Source organism: Hyperolius riggenbachi, chromosome 1 (assembly GCF_040937935.1).
Source record: "Hyperolius riggenbachi isolate aHypRig1 chromosome 1, aHypRig1.pri, whole genome shotgun sequence".
Taxonomy (NCBI): Eukaryota; Metazoa; Chordata; class Amphibia; order Anura; family Hyperoliidae; genus Hyperolius; species Hyperolius riggenbachi.
Window position 1 is genome coordinate 604,103,491 of NC_090646.1, and position 27,731 is coordinate 604,131,221.

Consider the following 27,731-nt stretch of genomic DNA (forward strand, 5'->3'; position numbering starts at 1 on the left):
TGCCGCCGGCCGCGGCGACGGTATCCCTGCCCTGAGGCAGCATGTAGGAACATGACTGTGCAGTGGAAACTGCCGGCTGAGACGCAGAAACCGCCACCCTACTACTGACAGTGGCGGCGGTATTTCTGCTAACCCTCACACCTAATCTCCTGCACTGAAAAATAAAAGAACAACTTGCTGCTCTGAGAACTCAATGTTGTAGGAAAAATGAATCAAAATAACACACTCTGGAGAAATGTCATCCAATTCAATCATTCTGGGTCAGAGAAACGCATTCTCAGAAGATTGCTAATTGTCAAATAAGCGCATTGCCTTTTGTTCCCTATGCCACATGATACAAATCAAGTGTTTGCCGCCCATTGTTCCTCCCCCCATTTCCATTGAACAGTAGCTAAACAACATGCCTGTACAGTGCTTGTTCTCTAAAAATGTCATCACCACTTATGGATAAGAACACTACCATTTTAAAAACACCTGTGATTGGATGTCTGATGAAAGATATACAATGTATGTTTCAATTATTATTTTTTTTTTAAGTAAAAGGTCCCTTACAGACATGAAATAAAGGCGCCTGGAAAAAAAAAGGTGCAGTGGATTGCTACCAGTAGAATATTGCTAAAATTTGTGATATTCTACTGCTGGATTGGTAAATTTTACTGATATTTTACAATGAGTAAACCAACCCCCACTCATACACAGAACCCTCCCTCTACCAATTCCTAACCCTAAGACCACCCTGGTGGTGTCTAACCCCAAGACCGCCTGGTGGTGCCTAACCCTAAGACCAGGGCCATATCTATTATGAGGCACCCGTGGGCCGGTGCCATGGGCGGGTCCTCGGGGGGGGGGTGGCCATTGTTTTATATAAAAATATATATTTTTTTCCCTTCTGACTTTTTTTTATTATTATTTATTTATCTTTTTTTTTGGGGGGGGGGGGAGCGCCGCTGCAGCCAGCAGTTATTGTCTTCTTACAGTTTGCAAGCGCTCCCCCGCCGCCACCATCCACAATGGTTTCCTCTGGTCTGACTCTCATCGCACTCAGCCGCTTGCCGGGCTGAGTGATGAGCCAGCCAGAGCCACTTGCACGTACGGGGAGGGGGGAGGGCGTGGCTTGACACAGAGGCACTGAGCAGGCTATGAAGTAAATTGGCCTCCTATGCTCCGCCCCCCCCATTTGAATGGACTAGCCGAGCCTGGGAAAAGTGTCTCCTCCTCCTCCTCTCTCGCCACCATTTTAGATCACACAGGAGGACAGCACAAGGAGGTCGGGTCGGGACTCGGGAGACAGACACGTGAAGCAGGTGCTGCAGCCCAGCCAGCTAGTTCTCTCAGCTACTAGTCCACTGGCAGCCTGCCCACTCGCCCAGCTACGCTACCTAGCGCTCCAATCGCCCAGACAGACAGGTACCCAGCCAGCACCCTCGCCCAGCCCAGGCAGCCAACACCAGCTACCCCAGCCCAGGGTCACAGGCAGCAGGCCCCAGCCACCCAGGCAGCAGCCAGCAGGCCACCACCAGCTGCCCCAGCCCAGGGTCACAGGCAGCAGGCCCCAGCCGCCCAGGCAGCAGCCAGCAGGCCACCACCAGCTGCCCCAGCCCAGGGTCACAGGCAGCAGGCCCCAGCCGCCCAGGCAGCAGCCAGCAGGCCACCACCAGCTGCCCCAGCCCAGGTTCACAGGCAGCAGGCCCCAGCCGCCCAGGCAGCAGGCCACCAGGTCACAGGCAGCAGGCCCCAGCCGCCCACCAGCTGACAGCAGCTGTCGCGTCCGGATGCGGTCGGCGTTTTTATTTCCCTAGGGGGACATTACCCGTCGAGGTTGGCCGCCCCTGGAAGCTACATGTAGCTTCCAGGGTGGCCACGAACGCAAGCGAAAATCGAGACCCGAACGCCACGTTCGTGTAAACACGTGTAAAAGCTCGGTGCAAACGCTCCTATTCACTTGAATGGGAGCGTTTAACACGACGTTCCGAACGCTTGTGGTAAGCGCTCCGCAAGCGTCCGTCTGAACCAGCCCTAAGACTTTCTGTACCTGTCTATCTGCTTACCCTATGTCTCTCTCTCTGCCTACCCTCTCTAACCCTCCTTCCAACTCTCACTGAAATGCAGCCCACTGTACGATTATTTTCTTTGTGAAATTTGCACTCATTGCGATTATTCTCTGGTGAAATGTTGCACTCATTGCGTTTATTTTCTGGTGAAATTTGCACTCATTGCGATTATTCTCTGGTGAAATGTTGCACTCATTGCGTTTATTCTCTGATGAAATGTTGCACTCATTGCGATTATTCTCTGCTGAAATGTTGCACGCATTGCGATTATTCTCTGGTGAAATGTGGCTCTCAGTACGATTATTTTATGGTGAAATGTTGCACGCATTGCGCTTATTCTCTGGTGAAATGTTGCACTCAATGCGATTATTCTCTGCTGAAATGTTGCACTCATTGTGATTATTCTCTGCTGAAATGTTGCACTCATTGCGATTATTTTCTGGTGAAATGTTGCACGCATTGTGCTTATTCTCTGTTGAAATGTTGCACTGATTGCGATTATTCTCTGGTGAAATGTGGCTCTCATTGCGCTTATTCTCTGGTGAAATGTGGCTCTCATTGCGCTTATTCTCTGGTGAAACATTGCTGCTTTACGATTATTTTATGGTGAAATGGTGCCCCATTACGATTATTTGGCACCTATGGGGGGGGCATCCAAATTTTCGCAAGGGAGCCCCGTGATTTCTAGTTATGCCCATGATTACTACCTAAACTGGGATACCTATAGACCTGGCTATCTATACTGGGAACACCTATAGACCTGGCTACTTTATACTGTACTTATACTAATTTATATAGCGCCAACATATTACGCAGCGCTGTACAGAGTATGTATTGTCTTGTCACTAACTGTCCCTCAGAGGGGCTCACAATCTGATCCTTACCATAGTCATATGTCTATGTATGTATAGTAGTCTAGGGCCAATTTTTAGAGTGTCTGAAGGAAACCCACAAAGACACAGGGAGAACTTTCAAACTCCTTGCAGATGTTGACTCGGCTGGGATCCGAACCGGGAACCCAGTGCTGCAAGGCGAAAGCGCTAAACACTACGCCGTCATGCTGCCATACTACTGTACTATATTGTACTGCCATCTTCAGCAGTACTTCACAGAGTACGTAGTCATGTCACTGACTATCCTCTGAGGAGCTTACAATCTAATCCTACCATAGTCTAATGTCCTACCATAATATTATGTATTTATATAGCACTGACATCTTCTGCAGCACTTTGCAGAGAACATAGTCATGTTACTGACTTTTCTCAGGGGAGCTCACAACCTAATACCTACCACTATTTTGTGCGAGAGAACACTGGCTAATGTGGTTTTTTTTTGGGGGGGGGGGGACATTTCCTACTTGCCTTTTCCGGGGGGAAAACATGGCCCTTCCGACTTTGGACTGCACTCTTACTAGGAAAATTTAATTGGCCACACCCACTGTATGTTATGGACACGCCCACTGCAGTCTGTGACCATGCCCATTTTCACTGCGGCTCGCACGCCCTCCCCGGGGGGGGGGGGGGGGGGGGGTGCGGGATCGCCATAGGTTTTGGGTGCCTAGGGGAGCCCAAACCCTAAATACAGCCCTGCTTAAGACCCCCTAGTGGTCCCCAAATCCTAACACCCACTTGGTGGTGCCTGTACCTAAGGACCTCCTCCCCAGTGGTACCTAACCCTGCCCCCCCATCCTAAACGTTAATTCCCCCAACGCAAAGCTGTAAGATGCGACTAAGAAGTTATATTTGTGCACACGGAGGCCTGCTATAGCCCACTTCCATGTGCCCAAATATCCGTTGCTTGCTGCTACTTGTGACTTTTATAATAGGCGACTATGGTGGCACAGTTTTTCCATAAGGGCTCCTGCGCCCTTTTTACCAGTTTCACCCCTACAGAACATACAGTTTTGATTACAGCAAGTCTTGGTACGAAGGGTTAACAGCCGACAAAACCAGCAGCGCAATCAAAGCTCTCTACTATGATCATTTACTCACATTAATGTCACAGGGTGATCAGGGAACAATAACCTTTAGGAATAATGATGAACAGAGACATGCAGATCACTGCTCTCCTGCCTTTGTTGTGCAGCTCTGGAGCAGAACTCTTACCGTGTGTACCGCTTGCTACACAGAACCATAAATCCAACCTCCTGACAGGGTGTTTAAATCTTATAAGAGCTCATCAGAGCAGGATTTGGATCAGTGCCTTCTGCTGCGTAAGGTTATAGCAAAGAGGGCAGAAAACTGGTAAAGGGTTGTTTTCCAGCAGGAACGTGAACAAATGCCTTGTATATGAAGTAATTATGAAAAATCTGACTTCAGAGCAAGTCTTAATGAAAGGTTTTTTTTCATACCACCAGATAAAAGAGAGGAAGGTGAAATTTGAACATTGCGGAGTAGGTCTTCAGTTTGATCCAGCAGTGAAGAAGTTAAGGCAGCACCTTGACTTTCTGTGTCACCTTGAACTGTTGGGTCACGCCTCATTGGACCTGTCATGTGGTGACTAAGCAGAGACAAATTTACCTTCCCAGCCATAAATACTCCTGTTTCTTCTGCATGTCACCAAGTTCTGGCCATTATTTTCCATGGCGTTAGTCCTGTCAAGCAAGGTTTCTAGAAGATGTCTTATGGTGACTGTTCGGAGAGAGGTGTTAAAAAGGTGAAAGTTTTAACATTAACCTGAAAGCATCATTCTGAACACACAAATCCACATATGGGGCTTGATTCATCTAAGACAAATAGCATGCCTTATCAGAGTTAACATGCGTTATCAGAGTTAACACATCTTATCAGAGTTGAAATGCCTTAGTAGCATAGTGAGCGCTACGAACTTATGCCTGCTAATTGGCAATGACGAGAGCTCCACTCGTCCTGCTCTGAGCCCTTGAGGGTCCAATCACTTTAAAGGACATTATCACTGCACTTTGATTGGCCCAATAGGCTGCTGGTCACTTGACAGGAAACTTGACAGGCAGCCTATTGGGCCAATCAAAATGCGGGGATAATGTCATTTAAAGTGATTGGACCCGCAGGGGCTCAGGGCAGCATGAGTGGAGCTCTCGTCATTGCCAATTAGCAGACATGAGTAGCGCTCACTATGCTACTCTGATAAGTCATGATAACTATGATAAGGCATGTTAACTCTGACAATGCGTGTTAACTCTGATAAGGCATGCTATTTGTCTTAGTGAATCAAGCCCTTGCAGAGGTGAAAGACGACATGAGAAGAATAAATTGACCACAGAATAATTCTTGCTCTAATATCATTTGCCTTCACCACACTGACTTTTATGAGACATTATTTTTCCTATTAACTCGTTTAGAACAAAACGAGGAAAAAAAAAACAATAGGAAAGTCTCACTCTAAGGTGCTGCGTCCATTACCTTTCAATAAATGCATATTATTGATTTTTGCTAGACGGGAAGTTCTCTGGACACGTTTTCTTCCTATAACATTTAGCTGCAGAGTGTTTGGAGAGAAGCAGGCAGCCAACATCCCAAACATCTGGCCAGACCTAAATGAAATAAACATTTACAGCTTTTCTGACCTTTTCCTATGGATGAAAGATTGTGTATAACCTTTCAAGAGGCTCAGTATGATTTAAAACTTAGAGCAGCATTCCCTGTAGGCTGTTACATTAGAGTACAGATGAGATAGGAAAAATGAAAAGGCTTGATTTAAAAAATATCTACAAACTTTTGGAAGCAATCATAGAAGGTCAGCTTATTCAAGAGTTTTCAAATGCGGGGTAGGCTGAGCGCTCAGGAAGGACAAAAAATGGGATTTTATTTCCAATCGGTTCTGTCGTTCCTCATCATGCTCACGTTGCAAAATTATCTCCCAAAACATTTATTTAAAAAAAAAAATCCTATTCTATTGCATTTTTTCATAAAAATACTTTAAAGAACAAGCGACACCCATGCTAACCTAGAAATAAAAAACACATATATAAGTAGATAAATACTACTTCTACTTACATAACAGATGTATTGTGCTATCCACGTAATGATTCCTGTGAATTTTATAAAGGAAAAGCAGAAAATCCTATTCTAGGCAGTGACCATCTTGCCACGCTAATGCTGACATCATATCCTCCCTGACTCTTGTTTTCTCCCCTCCCCCTCCCTTCTCTTGCTCATTGTGTATATATTAGCTGCCCTCCTCCCAGAGTCTTCAGACACTCCCACTGAGGTGTATACTAACAACTGCACTGTCTTTTTTTATTTACACATCCAATCACTGAGTCACCTCAGCCTTGCTTGTAAACACAAGTAATCAGAGGGTGTTTCTGATAAGCAGCTAGGCAGGGAAATACATGGAAGAGGAGGAATATATTATAGATAAAAAGAACTCCCAGCATTCAACTCTTTGGCACTGTTTGGCACTAGGGCCAGTGCTCCTAAAGTATGTGATAACTCCAAACCATAACAGCAGAAAAAGTTTTGCAAGTTTTGAATGCAGGATTAGCATCTTTATCATGTAATACACTTAGACCAGTTGCTGTTGAAATTTAATTTTTATGGTGACAATACCGCTTTAAAAGAAAGATATACAGAATTACAGTCCATTTTCCATGCTACCTGTTTCTTCAAAAATAAGACGTACTCGGAAACTCAGCTCTAGCATGATTATTCATGATTTTGAGGATGCTAGAAATATGTATTTTTCTGACTATAAGACGCTCCGGACCATAACATGCACCTAAGTTTAGAGGTAAAAAATTAGGGGCAAAAAAATATACTAAACCTGGTGGTCTATTGTGCAGGAACGTTTTATGTACCTTTTGCCCCAAACTGTCTCTACCAAGAATGACCCCCACTGCCCTCCCAGCATGCAATGTAAGCTACTTTTCATCAACCCTTCCCCTACAGTTGCATAATACTTTACTAACCATCACTTTATTGGTCCCCTGGACGGCCAGGCAGCCGTTCATCTGCAGGCATGAATGCAGGAAATCTGACAGCATGCAACAGATATGCGAGGTCTGGTGTGGCAAGGACCGAGGCAGCCGTTCACCTGCGGGCATCCACATAGAAAACTGGCGTCGGGTGGGAGATCAGGGAGGTGCGGTCTCCGGTGTGACAAGGAGTAAGGTAGCCATCCATCCGCAGGGATAACACGATGCAGTCCAGCCTACAGCCCGCGCGCTCCTCTCCTTTGCCTCCATCTTAGTATGCAGCCCGCAGCGCACGTGCGCTTTCAGGTCACGTGGTGACTGGACACCACAACCAGGAAGTTCAGAAGAGCCGGAAACGGTAGCGCTAGTATGATTTTTGAAATAGTGATGGGAATTCCGGCTCTTCTCAGAGAATCAGCTCTTCTGAATCGGCTCCCATTAAAGAGCCGGCTCTTACGGCTCTGAATCGGCTCTTCATTAAATATCACTAGACACCACTCAGAATCGGAGTAAAAGCCCCGTCCCCGTCTCCATGACAACTCCTGACTGCTTCTCTGACTGGGGCAATCCCTCCTGCTACTGCTCTGCTCCGCCCCATACACTCCTACAAGCTGCAAAAGGAGGACTACATCTCCCAGCATGCCTCAGCACCCTTTATTACACAGCAAATCAGAGCTGAGGCATCGGCTCTTTCAAAACTGAGAACCGGCTCTTGTCGTTCGCAGCAAAGAGCTGGCTCTTAGAGCCGGCTCGTTCCCGAACGACCCATCACTATTTTGAAAGCGGCTGCATACTGAGATGGAGGCAAAGGAGAGGAGCGCGCGGGCTGTAGGCTGGACTGCATTGTGTGTTATCCCCGCGGATGGATGACTACCTTACTCCTTGCTACACCGGACCTCCCTGATCTCCCACCCGACACCAGTTTTCTACGTGGATGCCCGCAGATGAACGGCTGCCTCGGTCCTTGCCACACCAGACCTCGCATATCAGCCGCATGCTGTCAGATTCCCTGCATTCATGCCTGCAGATGAACGGCTGCCTGGCTCATCACACAGGACCTTGCTAATCTGATACCCGCTGGCAGTTCTAGGGATCCCGCGGTAGAGCTGCAGATGGAGGGAGCAGGAGAGGAGAATACTCTGCTGCAGCCGTATATTCGGACTATATGACGCACCTACTTTTCCCCCCAGTTTTGGGGAAGAAAAAGTGCGTCTTATAGTCCGAAAAATACAGTAAGCGCTACTCCAAAAATAAGCCCTAGTTACAGTTCATAAAAAAGTAAATCTAAATAGTGCCGAGGTAGCAATGGAATTCAGGTAGTCCCCGACTTCTGAACACCTGACTCACGAAAAACCCGCCAATTCAAATGGCCTGGAAATGTGATTCTGTGGGAACAAGTCAATTTTTTTCCCCAAAAGACCTTGCACTTTTTAAGAGAATAAACATAAAAAATTAAAAGACAAAATGTTTTTTAAAAGGTGACACAAAGGAAAGGGGGGAGGGGGTGGGGGCAGAACTGAAGGCATGGGGAAACAAAAGTGACAAAGAGGGGGGCACTGGAGGCACAGGGCGGCATGGAGGAGGTACAGGGGACAAAGGTGGCACAGTGTTAATGGAGATTCAGAATAAGAGCGAACCTACAGTCTGTATCTCGTTCCCTAACTACTACATGTACAGGGACTACCTGTAGATGTAAAAAAATACAGATAGACTTTTCGCCAAGGAAAGCAGAGATCCCCAAAAGAGCAAACACCCCCAAAAGAATTGTACTCAAACCCCACGAGATCCAAAACATTAAGGATTGGTGGTAAATTCCAGGATGCAGATTATTGTACATGGAGAAAGGAAATATTGTCACAAAACATTCTTGATGAAATTCAGAGTTTGGAGAGTTGTGATGATCTAGATTGTGATGAAATGACTATATTTAAATAAATCTTGATTTTTTTTTTGTTCAAGAATAAATGTGGATTGTTGTTCATGGAAAAATAAGACATCCCCTGATAAATAATCTATAACACATCTTTTGGAACAAAAATTCATATAAGATCCTGTCTTATTTTTGGGGAAACACAGTATTTTTAATTACTAGGGTAAAAATGTAAGTATTCTCTTCTAAATTCTGTCGCTTTTGTTTTTAGTTATTGTATAGAGTATATGAAAATAACAATTTTATTGATTTTGATTCAGTTTGTCACTAAAAGGAATTCACATGACATAGGCCTCAACCCTTAAACACCCTAAAATCAATTCTACTACTTCTTATGGTTAAAATGATACCACATATGTTTCGTTTGATTGCAAGCTAGGCATTTAGCAGGCCATTAACTCCAAAGCAAGCATGCAGCTTTCTACAGGCCAATTTTTTGCACAAAGTGTTTTAGCACCATTCTTGTTTAGAAGAGCCTCAGAACACTCTGGACATCAGAAAAAGGCCACAAATGTCAACATCAAAAAAAGGAAACAACCACGGGTATTCAAATATGGGTTGTTTGTAAAGGTTCTAACTCCTGCTTGTCCTGAACATTTCCAAAGTTTGATTATAACTTTGAAACTCAGATTTTTTGTTTGAATGATGGATCGAGTTTACAAAAAATGGGAAGAGAAGAAATAACTTAAAACAAGTGAGACCCAATCAATGTCAAAAAATAGGGGCAACGCTTTAAAGTAATTATCAATCTTCCAAAATGATCAATTACTTTCACACAAAAAAAATTCTCACTGCACACAGCACATCAATTTTCAGACATTTTAAGGGAATCGATTCTCATCTGATTCTACCAAAATGATCAGATCTGCAGGTAATCAAATGGGAAAATCAATGTGTGTATGGGCACCTCAAGAGCTATTTTAAATTGTTGGGTCAGATGAGGTTATGGTATAGTGCAAGTTATAAAAATAAATATATTTTTACAGCTGTTTTACATATACATATATAGTATTTACTAAGCAGACCATATTCTGCAAGAAAATAACTCCAACATAAGATACACTGACCAAGATACTTTTATTTTACAAAACTGGACTTGTAAGTAAAGGCCCGCACTCATGACCCGATTTTTCAGACGACCGGCAATACTTTGAGCAATGAGCGATCGGTTCTGCGATCCCTTGACGTGGGTACAGGCGCACAAAGTATTGTCATCACTTGACTATCCATTCGTGCCCATCTTGTGCCGTCGTGTAACGTCACATGTACTCGTCGGCTGGAAGAAGGATCGTGGAAATGATCAGCTTCAGGGAGACGTCGCTGGATCCATCTTCCTCCATCGGGTGGTGGGTATTCAGCTTTAAGCAAATTTGCCTTCTTAAGTAAACGCTCCATTCATGACCATCCAGCAGACTGGATGGAGGAGAATTTGGGTACATACCTGTATGACAGATACATGTATGACAGCCATAAGTGGACGAATACACTTTAACAGATGGTGTCATTGCCCTTCAAGTAGTTGAACCTTTCAGCCATTTCACTTTACGGTTTTCTATGTCCGCTTTCTTGCAAGCTCATGCACAATGAAAGAAGTTCAAGCAGAGCTGGCCAAGGCAGAGGCGGGGTAGGCTCCAGCCTCTGGGCGCACGGCTTCAAGGGTGAAAGGGAGGAGGACATCAGGGAGGGCGACATCTGACTACAATACGGGGGGGAGGGATGGGGAGCACATCTGATTGCAATACTGGGGGGGGGGGGGGGGAGAGAGAGGGAGGGGGGCATATCTGGCTATTATACAGGGGAGGGGGGCTACCTAATACTGTATGGGGGAACATATGGCTATTGTACTGGGGGGAGGGGGGACTTTCTAATACTGTATAGGGGCACAGCTGGCTATTGTACTGGGGAGGGAGCCAATAATGAGGTCACATTTGTATTTAGAGAGTTTTTAGAGAGATTAGCCTGTCTAATTCCCCCTCATCTGTGGGTAATCACAAATTGTAATTTCATCTCTCAACTTTCTCAGCAATCTCGGCAGCCTCGGCAGAGCAGCCAATTTATAAATTCTGGATGTTAAAGGACAACTGAAGTTACACCCAGGCCTTTAAGGTGCAAGGTATAGGAGCTGACGGGAAGTAGGCAAATAACCACCGTACCCTAGCAGATTCACTGAAAACAGAGTAAAAGTGTAGAGCAAGACTAGTCAAAGTCAGACAATAGTCACAATACTGATCGGTACACTAAGGCATGAGAAATCACCATACAGGCAATACAGAGAGCGTAGTCAGTCCGACTCGGTACTGAGTAAGCAGATGTACAGTACAAAGGGTATTCACAGAAGAGTAGTCAGAACAATCCAAGTCGGTACACAGAAAGGCAAATATCACGGTACAGAAGGCTTGCACAGGAGAAAAGTCAAATGGTCCAGGTCGGGGCAGGCAGCAAACAGAACAATCCAGGGACAGGCCAAAAATCAGAACACAGATCAAGTAATATTAACACAGCGAGAGCACCCAGCAGCTACCAAAGTAACACTATCACGGGCACTGAGTAAAAGGCGAGGGAGGTTTAAATACCAGCATTAGCCAATAGCAGAGCACCTCCCCACCCAGCAACATCACCTGATGCGACGCCTAAGAGTGTACAACGGTCGCCTAGCAACAAGCAGCCATGCAGACACCCTGAGCGCTGCTCTGACAGGGCGCCTGATGTCAACGCCCGATGCATCCGGGGACCCGGAAGGAATCGCTGCGCTGCCGCTAACCGGGGATGAATCCGCCACGCAGGATCCATCTGGTAAGTTAGTGACAGGGGCTATGGCTAAAAGTATTAGAGGCAGAGGATCGGCAGGGCTGCCAGGCAACTGGTTTAAAAAATAAATAAATATGGCAGCCTTCATATCCCTCTTGCTTCAGTTGCCCTTTAACCCTATGGCTGCTTCCATGAAAGTAGGAAGTTGACACTGCAGATTTATTCCAGGATTTGTATCAGCTGTAACAAAGAAATGTTTTTCTTTAACCCTCTTGGCGATACAATTATATCGCCCAGGAGGTGGCGCAGCACTATTTTTTTAAATTTTTTATTTTTTAAATCATGAAGCGAGCCCAGGGCTCGCTACATGATAGCCGCAGCGCAGCAGCATCCCCCCACCCACTCCGATCGCCGTCGGCGATCAGAGTAAGCAGGAAATCCCGTTCAGAACGGGATTTCCTGCTGGGCTTCCCCGGTCGCCATGGCGACAGGGCGGGATGATGTCACCGATGTCATGGACGTCGTGACGTCAGAGGGAGTCCTGATCCACCCCTCAGCGCTGCCTGGCACTGATTGGCCAGGCTGCACAAGGGGTCGGGGAGGGGTGCGCGGCATGGCGAGCGGCGGCGGATCGGCGGCGAGCGGCGGCGGATCGGAAGTTACACGCAGCTAGCAAAGTGCTAGCTGCGTGTAACAAAAAAAAAATTATGCAAATCGGCCCACCAGGTGCCTGAGAAATCCTCCTGCGCAATATACCCCGAGCTCAGCTCGGGATTATCGCTCAGGAGGTTAACGGTTATTATTCCAGTATTTGTATAGTGCCTTTCTCCTGTCGGACTCAAAGCACTTGCGGGGCAGCAACAAGAGCGCACTCAGTAGGCAGTAGCAGAGATTTGAACCCAGGTGTCTCCTATGTCAGAGGCAGAGCCCCAGTACACTATTCAGCCACTTATTATTATGCTGTTGCTTAACTTTTAGAGCCGAGAGGAAGTTCTGAGTTTAGGTCCACTTTAAGTTCCAAGGGCCAGGGTTCTCTCTCCTGGTGGGTTCCAATACTGCTGTGTAACATGGGAACATATTTTGCATTTCTACATTCAGTTCCCCAGCTGACCGGCTCACAGAGAATGAACTTTGTAAATGTGTGACTATTTCCAATGTGGCTGCAGTGTTTTAGCCTCTAAACAGCATAAATAAGTGAAAACAAAATATAATTATTTAGCATAGTTTGCTCCCATGTGTGGGCATGTAATTATGTTACGGAAACAGTCTAGATTTCCCAGGGGTTCCCCTCGCTCACTGCTGCTAAGAATGAGGGCCCTGCTTCCTTCTTGCCCTCATTTAAAAAAAGTCATAGTCCACTGGTAAGGGATCAGCGGGTGTCTTACCCAGCACTTAATTAAAACTATTTTTATTGTTTAAAAATATAGTGATTAAATCTGGCATGAGAAGCTTTAAGGTTCCGTTTCTTGCTTTATATGCAGAGAGTTTCTGAAATGGCCTAATGCAAATTCCAACTCCATTGACATCTTTAATTTTTTTTTTCTAAAAATCCATTTATTTAACCACTTGAGGACAGCAGTGTTAAACCCACCTAAAGACCAGGGCATTTTTCCTGAAATTGGCCACTGCAGCTTTAAGGCCTCGCTGCAGGGCCGCACAACTCAGCACACAAGTGATTCACCCCCCCCTTTCTCCCGACCAACAGAGCTTCCTGTTAGTGGGGTCTGATCCCCCCCCCCCTACGGTGTTTATTTATTTTTTAACAAATACTTACATTATTTTTTTTAAATATATTTTTCATTTTTTTTTTCTAAAACCCCTCCCTCCCCCCAGGCGGCCAATCCTGGCAATCGGCTGTCATAGGCTTCTGCCTATGAGAGCCGATCGCTCTCTTGTGCCCCAGGGGGACAGATCACAGCGCTGTACTTAGTGAAAAGTAGCAGTCTCCCGAGCAGCGATCGCCACTCGGAGACTGAAGGCGGGGCGGATCGTGCGCAGCCTGTGCGTGATCTCCTGAAGTAGACGGCCTCAGGACTTGACGCCAATTGGCGTTAGTCGCCCTGGGGCTGCTGCCACGGTCACGCCCATTGGCGTGACGCGGTCGTTAGGTAGTTAATCAACCCTATCAGAATGCACCATTTCTGCACATTGTGCCTTAAAGTGTACCCAAGGCAGTCTGTACATACCACATGGGACACAGAGGTATGTTCTCTGCTCAATGACATGCCTCTGTGACCTCTTGGTGCTGCTGTCCCCCCCCCCCCCCCCCCCCCTTCCCGAATCTACCAACAAGGAGTTTACATTTTCCCATTGAAATTTGTATTTGTCTCCGCCCACTGATGACTCGGCATTGCCTGGGTATGTATTTGGCTGGTGTTGGCTGCGCCCACTTTTTCTAACCCTAAGCTGCGTACTCACCACTCAACGGCTCCTGCGACAGCCCCTTGACGACACTTGTCAGCAACGGCCCTTCCTGTCGACGGGTTCAGCATGAAGTCACGCGACGTACACGGCGGCATGAGTGAGACTTCCAGCAATCGCGGTACATTGCACAGTGTCATCGGGAGCTTAAAGATCTGATCCGCCGTGTTGGTCTGTAGTTATCGGCGCAACGCTAAGCAACGGTTTGCACAGTGGTTCTGTACCCACCTGGCGTCGTCATGAGGTATGCTCACTATGACAGCTCCCCAGGGATGGAAACCCGTTCCTATCAGTCTCTTTAAAGTGAGGTTTTGTCCACAGACCACAAGACAACCCGTCATGAATTTCTAAATTGAGGAAAACAATCTTCTTTGTATAACATGTCATAGTGAACTCAATCCCAAGTGAGAGATTGAGCCAGAAGATGTATCCTCAAACTCATCCTCACTCCATATGATGAAGAGGTGGTCTATATATTGGCTCCATTTTATAACCTGGGAGGACTGCGCCTTCAACAGTATTTCCTCCTCTCAGACCGTCATGATGACACACATGAAATCCCGCTTCCTTTGCATGTCCAGGCACCTGGACATAGTACAGGTTTACATAGTAAATCCCCTAATTAGCCGGTAATGAGTTGTTATTATGGTCCTAGTGGTACTACATTCTGAACACATCCATCTGTTTTCACATTGTCTGGACTGGGCGTGTCTCTAATTGATCCTGTGTTTTCATGCTGTCCGTATCCCAACACAGAGAGCGCTCCACCTGAGAGACTTTACTACTCATTTGTTAGTTGTACAATCGTGAAGTCTATCATTATTGCATCATTTGCAGCTTATTTTGTATCAAGTAGTGAGCGCTGATTAATCCTGTGTAATCAGAGGCGTATCTAAAGGGGTACAGGCATGGCTCATGCCATGGGTGCCATAGCACCATGGGCATCATACCTGCTCCTGTGCTATGCCGCCATGCCTGCCCCTGTGCTGCGCCGCCATGCCTGCCCCTGTGCTGTGCCCCCATGACTGCCCCTGTGCTGCACCGCCATGCCTGGCCCCAGGGACGGATCTAGGGGGGGGCAGACGGGTATCTTGCCCCAGGCGCAGTTTGTTGAATTCTTAAAAAGGCGGCAAAATTTGGATGGGGAATGGCAGTTTAGGCGCCAAAACCTGATCTTTAGGCACCAAAACCTGATCTTTAGGCGCTAAAACTGGATGGGGAATGGCAGTTTAGGTGCCAAAACCTGACCTTTAGGCGCCAAAACCTGACTTTGCCCCTGGCGCAACTTGGTCTAGATCCATCCCTGCCTGCCCCTGTGCTGCCCCACCATGCCTGCCCCTGTGCTGCGCCGCCATGCCTGCTCCTGTTCTGCAACACCTTGCCTGCTCCTGTCTGTGCTGTGCTCCCATGCCTGCCCTGTGCTGCGCCGCCATACCTGCTTCTGTGCTGCAACACCTTGCCTGCTCCTGTCTGTGCTGCGCCCCCATGCCTGCCCCTGTGCTGCACCGCCATCCCTGCCCCCATGCCTCTCCATCACTCAGACCTCAGATCGGATGTACGTAGGGTGCACTTGGCCTAGTGTTAGAAAAAAGGAAAGAGAGCCAGAGAGGGAATAAGAAGAAATATTTCCAAAAAAAAGTAACTTCAGCAATAACTCGAGCCAAAAAGCACAGGTATGTGAGAAAGGATGCTGTTTTTAGAGAAGAAGGGGGCTCTGGTGGGAGGGGGGGGGGCTGTTTTTTTTTTTGCAATTTCAGTGTTTGCCGTAGGCTCCATATTACCCAAGTACGCACCTGTGTGTAATTGGAAATCACTATGGATGACAATTCCCAAGCATCTTTGTCTGCAATGAAAGTACCGGGTTCCAGAAGGGAGAATGCACAGCCAATGGGAAGGGAAGTGTCTGAGGATACTGTATAGTAGCTGGCGTGATCAAGGTGATTCTGAGAGACTAAGGTTATGGAGATATTACCCTAAGGGCCCGTTCTCACCTGAGTGGGAATCGCGCGATTCCCGCTCATGGCAAACTGCTATCGGTTTTGCAAAAACCGCTACACAATGTAGCAAGTGGCAGTGTTCTCACTGCCGCGGTTGCAGTTAGCGATAACCGCAACCGCACTGCATGCAGCAGTTTGCCGGCAACGAGCGTTCCACGATTAGCGATCGTGATTAGCGTGCAAAGCACGCTAATCGCGATCACTCCAAAACCGCCGCAGTGTCCAGTGATTTTTCCACGTTAATCGCGGGAAAATCACTCCCGCAAAACCGGCATTTTGCGATTATAAGTGTGAACGGGCCCTACACTATAAAGTGACTGGGAAACTTTGTTGGAGAGTGGAAAGTGTTTATCGCCTGGGGGAGAAGGTGGCGATGTTAGTAAAGGAAGCAATTAAGGCAAATGTGGAACCAAGTGCCTGTGAAGAAAAACAGGGAAAAGTGGCAGTGATTATAGTTTCTATCAGACTAACTGATCTACGCAAAATATACAGTGCGGCAATGATGCAGAAAAGAACACATTTCTGTCTCTGTGAGGCTGAATCTGAAACAGCTGTGTCATGAAATCAGCATTCCTCCAGTGTTTTATTTGTAAAAGTATTAGTTCCAAACATTTTTATATATTCGGAAAGGTTATAACATGCTATAAATATTAGTTAATTTTATAAAATACAATGATAAGGGTGATGATTTCACAGGGCAAGAAGTTAATGTTGTCTTTGGTCGTTCATCTCATATCTTAATCTATTCTGATCTATCAATTAACCCTTTACAATCCCATATCGGACTACGCCCAGCATTGCAGGACCAATGTCAGACATGTGGACATGGCTGCTGCTAGGGTCGCTGTAAGTCAGATAAAATCCGGCACAGTGTCTGTTCCTTTAGATCAAAATGTCTGACTAAGTCTGACACTTTGATCCCCACCAGCTCGCTGGGCCGCATAATTTAAATATTACACGCATATTTGGGCTCATTTGTGGATCGAAGAGTTTGGCACGCTTTAGCACTCTTCAACACTCCTGTAATCACCAGGGGAACATGGTTGAAAATTGGATTGGAAAGGGTCAAAGAGCATCTGTCACCTGCCACTAGAGATTAGATAGATTTACAGCCTAGGGTTAGGGGATTAGGATTAGGCATAAAGAAGAGGTATCCATTAGTAGGGAGGTTAAAGGGATTTTAGCAGCTCGTGGTTTCAAATAGCTGAAAGTATGTAGAAAGACAAAAAGAAAGAACAATCGAGAGCCTCCACCAGTGTATTATTGTCAATATAAGGTAATCTTCAATTTGTACAGCAGATATGGATATACTCACAAGTCTGGGTTGCCGACTTCAGGCAACCACTCCAATCGCATATGGGGATATTAAGCCTGTCCCCACTCAGGCTAAGAAGTCGCTCTCCGTAGAAGAAAAATAAGGGTGTGACTACTACAAATAGCTGAAAGGGCTGCCATGTTTGAGAAATACACCCCCTGCTCCCTTTTCACTGCCATTTTCCAAGGTTAGTGAAAGTTCATCAAGTGTGACTTACCTTATATGTTTGAAGCACAGTATCTCCCTCCTCCCTTTTGCTGAATGGGTTTGTTTGATCTTGGCTTCTGGGCAATTAAGTCTAATTAGAAGAATCCTTATCTGCCTTCCATTTTCTGCTGCTTGAGGATGGCTTGGGGATGGAGGAAGTAGAAGAAGTAAAAGAATACTGCCTGTAATTAACCCTTAAAGGAATCATCAAGCAAAATCTTCATAACCTAAACCGCCTACCTGTGTCTGTTCAATACACAATGATGGCCAGGTTTGCGTCCTTCGTTTCCGCCCGAAATGCTATACCGGCCCGAAAGTTTTCTGTGCCCCGGAAGTTATTGCTCCTACGCAGGTGCATTCTAATCTTCCTTTCTGTGGAACGCAGGCTGCTGGCGTGCTTACATACGCATGCGCAAGCGTACTGTAGCCAACTCTGGCGTGTCCAAGTCTGCCGTCCGCTACCTCCTTCCCTCACGCCATCCCTTCCTTCAGCCTCCACCTTCCTTTGTGCGTGCCAGTGGCAGGAAAAGCACCTGCGTTCCACAGAAAGAAAGATTAGACTTTGCCTGCATGGGAACTAAAACTTCCAGGTGACAGAGGAGGTCCGACCTCAAGGTTGTGTCCCCGACCGGGCCGCATAACGGGAAAATAAGTCATTTTTGGGGGGCAATGAGGATGTGATCCAGGAAAGCATATGCATACATGCATGTTTAAGGGTAGCACACTTTGCTTGATGATTCCTTGAAATGTAAAAAAAATAAGGTAAAATGAACACATTTTTTCATAATGAGCCACATTTTAGCATGCATTTTAATGTGCTATTGAGCTGCCCTGGGAATTAATAATGATGCAGCCATCAGCTGATCAACACCTCTATAAATAGGCCCCAGCCCCATAATCTTTCCAAAGAAAACACACCGATGGAAGAAAAACAGTGAGCTGTTTAGGAGTAATTCTTTGGTTAATATATTTTATTGATTGAAAAGCCTATGAGAATACCAAACTTTTTTTTTTCTCTTTATTGCCAGCCGTCCCAAAATACAGCTCTCCGGGGACCTTCTGTCATTTTATATTTGTTTGTTTGGTAATGCGCCGTGACGCCTGAGCGCTCGCAGTGATTGAGGACTCAAGAGCATCCCTCATGCTTACTTGATTTCTGTGAAAAAGTGTTTCATAAGTGATCAGAGTCAGTGAAAGTGGCATAAAATTGAACTGCTTCTTAAGTGGCAAAGCCATTTGTACTGTCCCCCTCCCTCCCCCCACCACCCCTTTACTCCCCTTCCTGCGCTCAAGAGCCTGTGTGCCCTCCAATCATGCAATGTTCTCCTCCATCTTCATGCTGATACAGAAGGCACTCTGAATGCCAGGCCAGGAGGGCGCAGGCTCTTCAACCAGCTCATTCAAACACCCTCAGAGGCCAGAAGGAAGGCTAGATGAGCTCTTGGAATGTGAAGCAGACACACTTTTTATGTCCTCAATATCACATCACACTGATTAACAGTGCCTGGAATGCAGCTGTGGCACTCTCTCCTCAATGCCCGCCTCCTGCCTATTCCTCTGTTTATACACACTACGCTTTTATCCTTTGTGTTTCATTTTAAATACTTTTCATATTTCCTTTGCTCAGAGTGGCCAATAGGGAAACACAACACGGAAGAAGCTAAATAAAAGGATAACCTTCAGCTAGGGATTAGAGAGGAGAACAGCATTTCCTCAAGCTTGCTTTCATGTGGAAGTTTTGTAACAATTGCCAGTTTTACACGATTAATTTGTAAAACTGTGACTTTGTTTTTCTTTCTTTGGGAAGGGGGAGGGGTGCCCCATAACATACTGTACGTAGCCACCAATTACTTCCCCAGTAACTAGTGCACTATTTTATACAAGAAGTTTTAAATCAGGATGATACCATTTATTGGCTAACTAAAAATGAATAAAAATAAGCAAGCTTTCGGCCTTGCAGCCTTCGTCTGGCTTATATCCTGTTAGTTTGCAAACTGGTGGTACAGACAGCTTATATACATGCAACATCAAAAGGGAAAACAGATATTTTTTTTCAAGCATAAATACATGTCATTAAGATGCCTTAATTCACACAGACCATCGACCTGGAGTTAGAGGTTGTAAGCCAAGATAATAATCCTTGTTTACTTCCTGCTCACATACCTGGGAGTTGGACTGACAGAGAGGTATCGTAAATTCTTAGTTCACAAGTTCAGCTATAATGGCTGAGAAAAGTTCAAGTGTCATCAGTCTCATACCAATATAGAAAGTTGTTGTCCTTATTCAAACCATTCTGCACAGCTTGGAACCAATTTATAAATTTTGTTTCTGCTATTAATCGATCATTTGACGTTTTGAAGCCACCCTTCAGGGCAGTGACACGAAGATCATCCATGCTGTGTCCGTTGGACCGAAAGTGTGTAGCAACTGGGAGCCCAGATTTGGTATCTTTAATAGTGTGCCTGTGTCCATTCATACGTTTGCGCAGAGTTTGTCCAGTTTCTCCCACGTACATAACATTGGGGCATTTAGCCCCAAAGACAATTATCCAACACCGCTCACTATGCCAAATTACAGGGGGACCCCACAAAAGGCTACAGGATGGCACTCAAAAGGATGGTTAACAGATTGCCTGCAAACATCAGACTACATGTAAGGACCCTTATCCCTGAGGATTGGGTGACAGTCATTGAGCTTTTACTCAGTCTCATGTGACACACAGATGTGCTCGCTCTTCCTTGTTCAAGAAAAGTCCTGAGATATATTTTTTTTTAATTCAGAGAAAATCAATTTACATAAAGCTGTGACATGATGTACTCTCCTTACAACAGAGGCAGAAACATCCAGGGGTGTAGCAATAGGGGTTGCAGAGGTTGTGACCACATCGAGGCCCTTGAGCCCTCCCTCAACTACAGTATTAGTTCTCTATTGGTCCTGTGCTCATAATAATCACTTCTATAGATACTTTGAATAGTGGTAATCATTAACAAACTGTTCCCCATCTCTTTCTTCCACCTTTGACACTGTAGTTGCTATTGGAAGGTTTTTGTTATGCATAGAGTGCTTGAGGGGCCCCATTGTAAAACTTGCACCAGGGCCCATAGCTCCTTAGCTACGCCACTGGAAACATCATTAACAAAGGGGTAACCCGGCCACATTTGTGATTCTGAAATAAACAGCCACACTCAGGGGCGTAACTGCATTGGTCCAGCCCCCCAGGATCTGCCCCTAATTTCCATCACAGTCTGTTAGCTAGGAGGGCCTGGTCCTGTACATAATGCAGAGCGGCAGTGAAGTGGAGCATTAAACATAACTTACACCTGATGGTAATACAGGACCTATTCCTTTTCAGTTTTAAAGTGCCATGCAGCCAGCAAATCCCCATGTGGCTTCAGTCCTATATCATGTGATGGGGTGAAAGTTGAATGGTGATTGGCTGGCTCTTGAACACAGCACTTGAACAGGAAGTGATGAGGATCTTTATCGCCGCCTGGTGCAGGTAATGTATAACCCTTGCTTCTACTCTGCAGTACCATTCCCTCCAAGTTCCTACTTCTGCCCCACCCCCTTGCAGGGGCTACTGTTATGCCCCCTTTTTTTTAATATATTCCATATTATGATCATGTGGTGGTATAACACAGGATGTGCTGTAATTACCGATTGTTTACAGCTTACATCAAGAGACAACAGATCTAAATGAGCTTTGTATTGCATAGATGTATTGCTTTTTGACACCACTTCCATGTGACATATTACTAGACAATATATGAATCCAGCCCTTGCACTTTCAGCAAACACAGTAGATACCAATTATATTTAAGGCCAATTCCAATGACATTTTAGCTAGCTATAATAACATGGAGTCATATGAAAAAAAAATGTGACTGCAAGACAGAAGTATTTGGTAGGGCAAAAATGCTGCATGTTAATCGGTTTAATGTAGACAAAATGTAAATTCATCAGGATTGGCTTGCTTATTGTTTGTAGTATATTTGTGTATGTTTCTATATAATGTAAGTACAGTCTTAATATAGATGAGGCATTATTATTAAAGGGGCACTACAGCAAAAAACTGTAAAATTTAAAATATGTGCAATTATATACAAATAAGAAGTACATTTTTTCCAGAGTAAAATGAGCCATAAATTACTTTTCTCCTATGTTGCTGTCACTTACAGCAGGTTGTAGAAATCTGACAGAAGTGACAGGTTTTAGACTAGTCCATCTCTTTATAGGGGATTCTCAGGGATATATTTATTTTCAAAAGCACTTAGTGAATGGCAGTTGCTCTGTCCAACTGCCAAAAAACTGTGCAACGAGCAGGGAAGCTGGCCAACAGCATTGTTTAAATCCTTTTTAGTAAATATCTTTATAAAGAATAAAAGCCTTGCTGAGAATTCCTTATGAAGAGATGGACTAGTCCAAAACCTGTCACTCTGTCAGATTTCTAATACCTACTGTAAGTGACAGCAACATGGGAGAAAAGTAATTTATGGCTTATTTTACTCTGGAAAAAATGTACTACTTATTTATATATGTTTGCACATATTTTAAATTATACAATTTTTCGCTGTAGTGCCCCTTTAATGCATATATTCTGCTGTTGCATGATTGCACACAGTTCTAAGGTGATCTTCGTTATGGATATATTTTGAAGGAAAATCTTCAGCTAAGTGTGAAAGAGTAGAATGAAAACCCTACGGATAATATATCTGATGTTGTTTTCAATTTAGCCCTAAAAACCCAACAAGCTGCAATGAATTAGGCATAACATTTTGCTTTTAAAGTGCTCTTGAAATGAAACAGAATCATGGAGTTGGAAAGGTAAACGCTGCTGTTTTATTTATTATTTCTTTCAGCAGAATACTGGACAGAGCAATGACCGAGTCTGTGTTTACTAACAGTGAGTGATTAAAGTGAACCGAACACCATTTTTAGCACCCAGGCCATCTCGATAGCACATTAACCTCCTCAAGACCGACACCTTCACCCCCTTAAAGAGAAACTCCAAAGCTGCGTAATATGTTGGCGCTTTATAAATACAGTAAATCAATAAAATAAATAAATAAGAATTGAACTTTATCCCAATCAGTAGCTGATACCCCCTTTTACGTGAGAAATGTATTCCTTTTCACAAACAGACCATTAGGGGGCGCTGTATGACTGATCTTGTGGTGAATCCCCTCCCACAAGAAACTCTGAGGACCGTGGTACTCCTGGCAGTTTCCTGTCTGTGAACCTTGTTGCATTGTGGGAAACAGCTATTTACAGCTGTTTCCAACTGTCAAAAAAGCATGCAGCAGCTACATCACCTGCCGACAGTAAAAATGTCACCATGTAATAAATGTCAGAATGTAAATCAGGGATTTAAAAGATTTTACAATGGGCAAACACTGACTAAATCATTTATACATAATTATTGGAAAAATGAAGCACTTTTTTTATTGCATTATTTTCACTGGGGTTCCTCTTTAAGGATCACCTCCCCCAGCGATGAGCAGCACTAGCCCCTTCCGCTCTGCCCGGTATCCCTGCTCGCACTGCCACTAAGTTCCGGGTCCCAGCTTGTTAACCTCATCAAGACAAGACCCGACATTAGAAGCAGAGTGAACAGGGATGCCAGGCAGAAAGGGGGGGGGGCCCAGGGAACGCCAGGTAGGTGAGTTCCCGTCTTCTTCTTTCCCTCTTACCTCCGCTGCTTACAGTAATCACTACGATCGGCCAGCAATTGTAGTGATCACGTGATCTGGAGCCAATCGTTATGGCTCCTGATCAGTGAGTGGAGATGTCAGTTGTCATATGACAGCTTAAAGAGGAACTTCAGCCTAAACAAACATGCTGTCATTTAGTTACATTAGTTATGTTAATTCAAATAGATAGGTAATATGTTATCTTACCTACCCTGTTTTAAAAGAACAGGCAAATGTTTGTGATTTCATGAGGGCAGCCACCTTTCTGGTTGAAAGGAGGTGACAGGGAGCATGAGACACAGTTCCAACTGTCCTGTGTCCTGATCACCCCTTCTAGTTGCTAGGCAACGAGAACAACAACATCAGAAATCCCATCATGCTTTGCACAACATCAGGGGAAAAATGCCCAGGCAGTTTTCTTTGATGGGGCAGAGCGTAGCTTCTGTGCAGCTAATAATAAGGCTTTGATAAGAAAAACAACTTCTGATGCTGTGAAACTGTTAAAGAAACACCAAGCCTTTTTTAGTGCTGCTGAGTAGATTTTTAGTCTGGAGGTTCACTGTAATCTCCCCTCTCAGGTGTGCACGATCGCGGCGGGAGCAGAAAAAGCAGGTAACATAAATCATGCGCCGCATCAGGCTTAGGCAGCCACAAGTGCGGTGTAGGATTTACTATGGGCGGTCCCCAGGAGGTTAAATGTGCTTGCCAACAATGTGACTCATTAATAAAAAAAATTCTATTTTATCTCTTCTTTTTAAATTTAAAAGTTTAGTAGAGGCGTTTATTACCTTACTTCCACGACCTGCCCAACCACAGAAGTTTCAGGTATATAAGGACTGATGTAATAATTATTTTATTGCACACATTAGCAGAGAGCAAACAAAAAGCTCAACGAGGTGGAGGGGTTAGATAAAACACTGAGCTTCAAAGAGTTTACAGAAGTCACAGATGCTATCTTCACACATTCTCCTGGATAAATAATGGACAGGTAGAAGGGGAGGGGGGAACGTGGCAGCTATAACTATTAGAAACCAGGAAAAGGAAAGTGGTGCTTGGTTCCCTTTAAAGAGTACCTATTTTAGAATTTATAAACGTTTAATGTAAAGCTCTAACCCAGAGCTACAAGGATCGGCAGATGTCAGCTGCAGTGACTCGCCTGGCACCCGTAAATTTGTGGGCTTAAACTCCGCCCAACCATCCGCAAAACTGCTGTGGGACAGGACGCAGTGCGGGCTGACCGGCTGAGTGGGCGGATGTGTGCGCACTGGGTGGCGGCGTGAAGAGACCTAGAGCCGGTTTTTAAACGGTCTTAGGTCAACTAGTACAGTAAATAAAATCACCCGCTAAGGGTCCTGTTTCTAGCTGCTCCTCTATAAAGCTTCATTTATACTACCAGTTACTAAAAGCTTGGCGAGGGTCATTTCTATTGGCCTGGAACCCACTACTAGGATCGCTTTTCTGAGCACTTTGTGATGATTTGAAAAGGTGGAGGTGTGTTTAGCTATCAGGGAAAACAATGAGATGGTTTGCATATTAGGCAGAGATGCATTGTGGGGGATCTCAGAGCTCACTCCAACCTTAATTGTTGCAATTGCCTTCTTGTTTTAAGAAGGCAAGCTTGTGTTTTTCTATACTCTGATGGCTGCATCCATGGGCATTCTTTACTCTGTGGCCACAAAGGGGCCAGCACAATCTATCGCCAGAGTATCTAATGTGCTTCCATGTGAATAACGGGGCCATTTATCAATATATCTCAGCTGCACAACTAAGGCAAAAAATGGGTCCACAATCAGTGCTCTTGAAATCAATCATGAGAATCTCCTTCATTTTAATGGGACAGATTTTTCTTTGTAAATCTGGTGTGGCCTGGAGACTTTGATAAATAACCCACTAATATCTTTCTCTCTCATTGCCTCACACAGAAACGCCTGACATTTATCTTCTGCACCACTAATATTCATCAGAGAAAAATGTATTTTCCTGAAAGAAAAACTCCTCTTCCACAGAGTACAATAGCGTGATACCCAATATCAGCAGGCTCAAAAACAGAGGCTGGAACCATAGTGCTACTAATATTCCACAAGAGGGTTAGCAATGGCAAAATAAGGAAATATTTCTTAGGGCTGGTGCACACCAAGAGCGCGTCTGAGTGCTTTTCAAATGCCAGCACTTTGAAAAGAGCTTGGCTACTGAAACCCTATGAGGATGTTCCCACAGCAGTGTTGAGATTTTTCTAAATGTGTTGCATGTAGCCTTTTTTGGTGCAAAAACACTCATTAATTCAAAAATCTGAAAACCGCTATACAAAATCGCAATCACAAATCGCTAAGTGCTAGGGAGAAAAGGGAATTGGATAAGGAACTCTATCTTATGAACCTCACAAAGCTGCAATTGTGATTTTGTTGTGCACTAGCCCTAACTTGTGTTTTGCAGCTTTGTGAGGTTCATAAGATAGAGTTCTTTATCCCATTCCCTTTTCTCCTTACTTTTCTACCTAATACAGGTGAAGTAATTCTGATAACTGCATATATTATTTAAAGCCTATGTAGAGGCACTTTTTTTAAGCAATTATGCAGTAAAGTAGTTATGCAAAGAATGTTGCAGTATTTGAAGCCTGGCAGAGGAAAACACCTGCCCACTATTCTATGTGTAACATCCTCTTTAAAGGATACATCCAAGAAGGATAAAAATAACAGAAAATCCACTTACCTGGGGCCCCTGGAAGCCATCCTGTGCCCTCGCCGCAGCTCCACATCCAGCCGGTGGCCCGGGCTCCCCTTCGGTACCAGAGGCCTGCTTGCGTTCCAGTGCGCCTCACATAGCGCAGTACGCTCCAGTCCACGTGGCGGTGATTGACAGCACCACTCGTGCAGGCACAGTACAGGCCAACCTCCAGGTCGGCCTGACTTCATCTATACCGGGGACCGGGAGGCAGCGGTGACAAATGGCTGACGGCAGAGCTGCAGCGAGGGACATGCTGGGCCCCCAACAGTGAGTGTTCCCTGATCCATCTTTCTGTTGGCGGGTAAATGCGACGGCATACGGCGGGTAAGAAAGGGAAGTCAAGCGATTGTTGTACTTTGCACAAAGTGAAGTCATCAGGGATCTTAAAAGATCCAATCCGCTGTGACACTACAGTCATTAGCGTTGCCAAACTTCGTTAGTGTAGTTAAAAACCTGTACCCACAGCACAAGATCACAGAAATGATCGCTCGTTGCTCAAAAAATCCCCACTTATCTGAAAAATTGTTGTAGAAATCGTGTAGTGGGTACGGGCCTTAGTTTTAGGGTTGGACTGGGCCCACCAGGAAAGTTTCAGCTTGGGGCCCAGACGCCCCCCCCCCCCCCACACACACACACACACACACACATCATTTTGAGCTCAGATATGCATATGAAATGTAGAAATATTATTTATTTATTTATTTATTGTATTTATAAAGCGCCAACATATTACGCAGTATTGTGCAGATTTCAGTGCTATATAAATACACAATAATTTAATAGGACATTAGACTATAAATATGGTAGGGAATAGATTGTGATCTCCTCTGAGGACAGTCCATGACAGAGATATGGTTGCTTTGCGCCGCAGGGAAAAAAAAAGAGGGTGTGACCATGCTCTAGAACATGGGCATGGTCATGATGGGTCATGGGCAGACCCAAAAATACACAAAGTAAGTAGCGGTGTTATTCACAGAAAGTGGGTCTGACCAGATAAACTTTAGATAAAATAATCAAGTAGCCTCATGCCTCATGATAATTCATCAAGTGGTCATATGCCACTAAATAAAAATATTAAGCTACTGCCTGCTATGCTGTGCGGCCTTAGAATATGCAGGGCCTGAGGCAAGTGTCATATGCGGGGCCTAGAGCCCGAGTATAGCTTCCCCCAGTATAGGTACTAGGTAGCCATCTATAAGTGTCCCTAGTATAGTTAATTATATAGGTGCTCCCAGTATAGGTAGCAAGTTATCGGTGTCCCCAGTACAGGTAGTTAGCTATAGGTTCTCCCAGTATAGGTAGCAAGTTAAAGCTGTCGCCATTATAGGTAGTTAGCTATAGATGCCCCCAGTATAGGTAGCAAGTTATAGGTGTCACCACTATAGGTAGTTAGCTATAGGTGTCCCTGGTATAGGTAGCAAGTTATAGGTGTCGCCATTATAGTTAGTTAGCTATAGGTGCTCCCAGTAAAGGTAGCAAGTTATAGGTGTCACCATTATAGGTAGTTAGCTATAGGTGCCCGCACTATAAGTAGTAAGTTATAGGTGTCACCATTATAGGCAGTTAGCTATAGGTGTCCCTGGTATACATAGCAAGTTATAGGTGTCCCCAGTATAGGTAGTTAGCTATAGGTGTCCCTGGTATAGGTAGCAAGTTATAAGTGTCCCCAGTATAGGTATTTAGCTATAGGTGTCCCTGGTATAGGTAGCAAGTTATAGGTGCCGCCATTATAGGTAGTTAGCTATAGGTGCCCC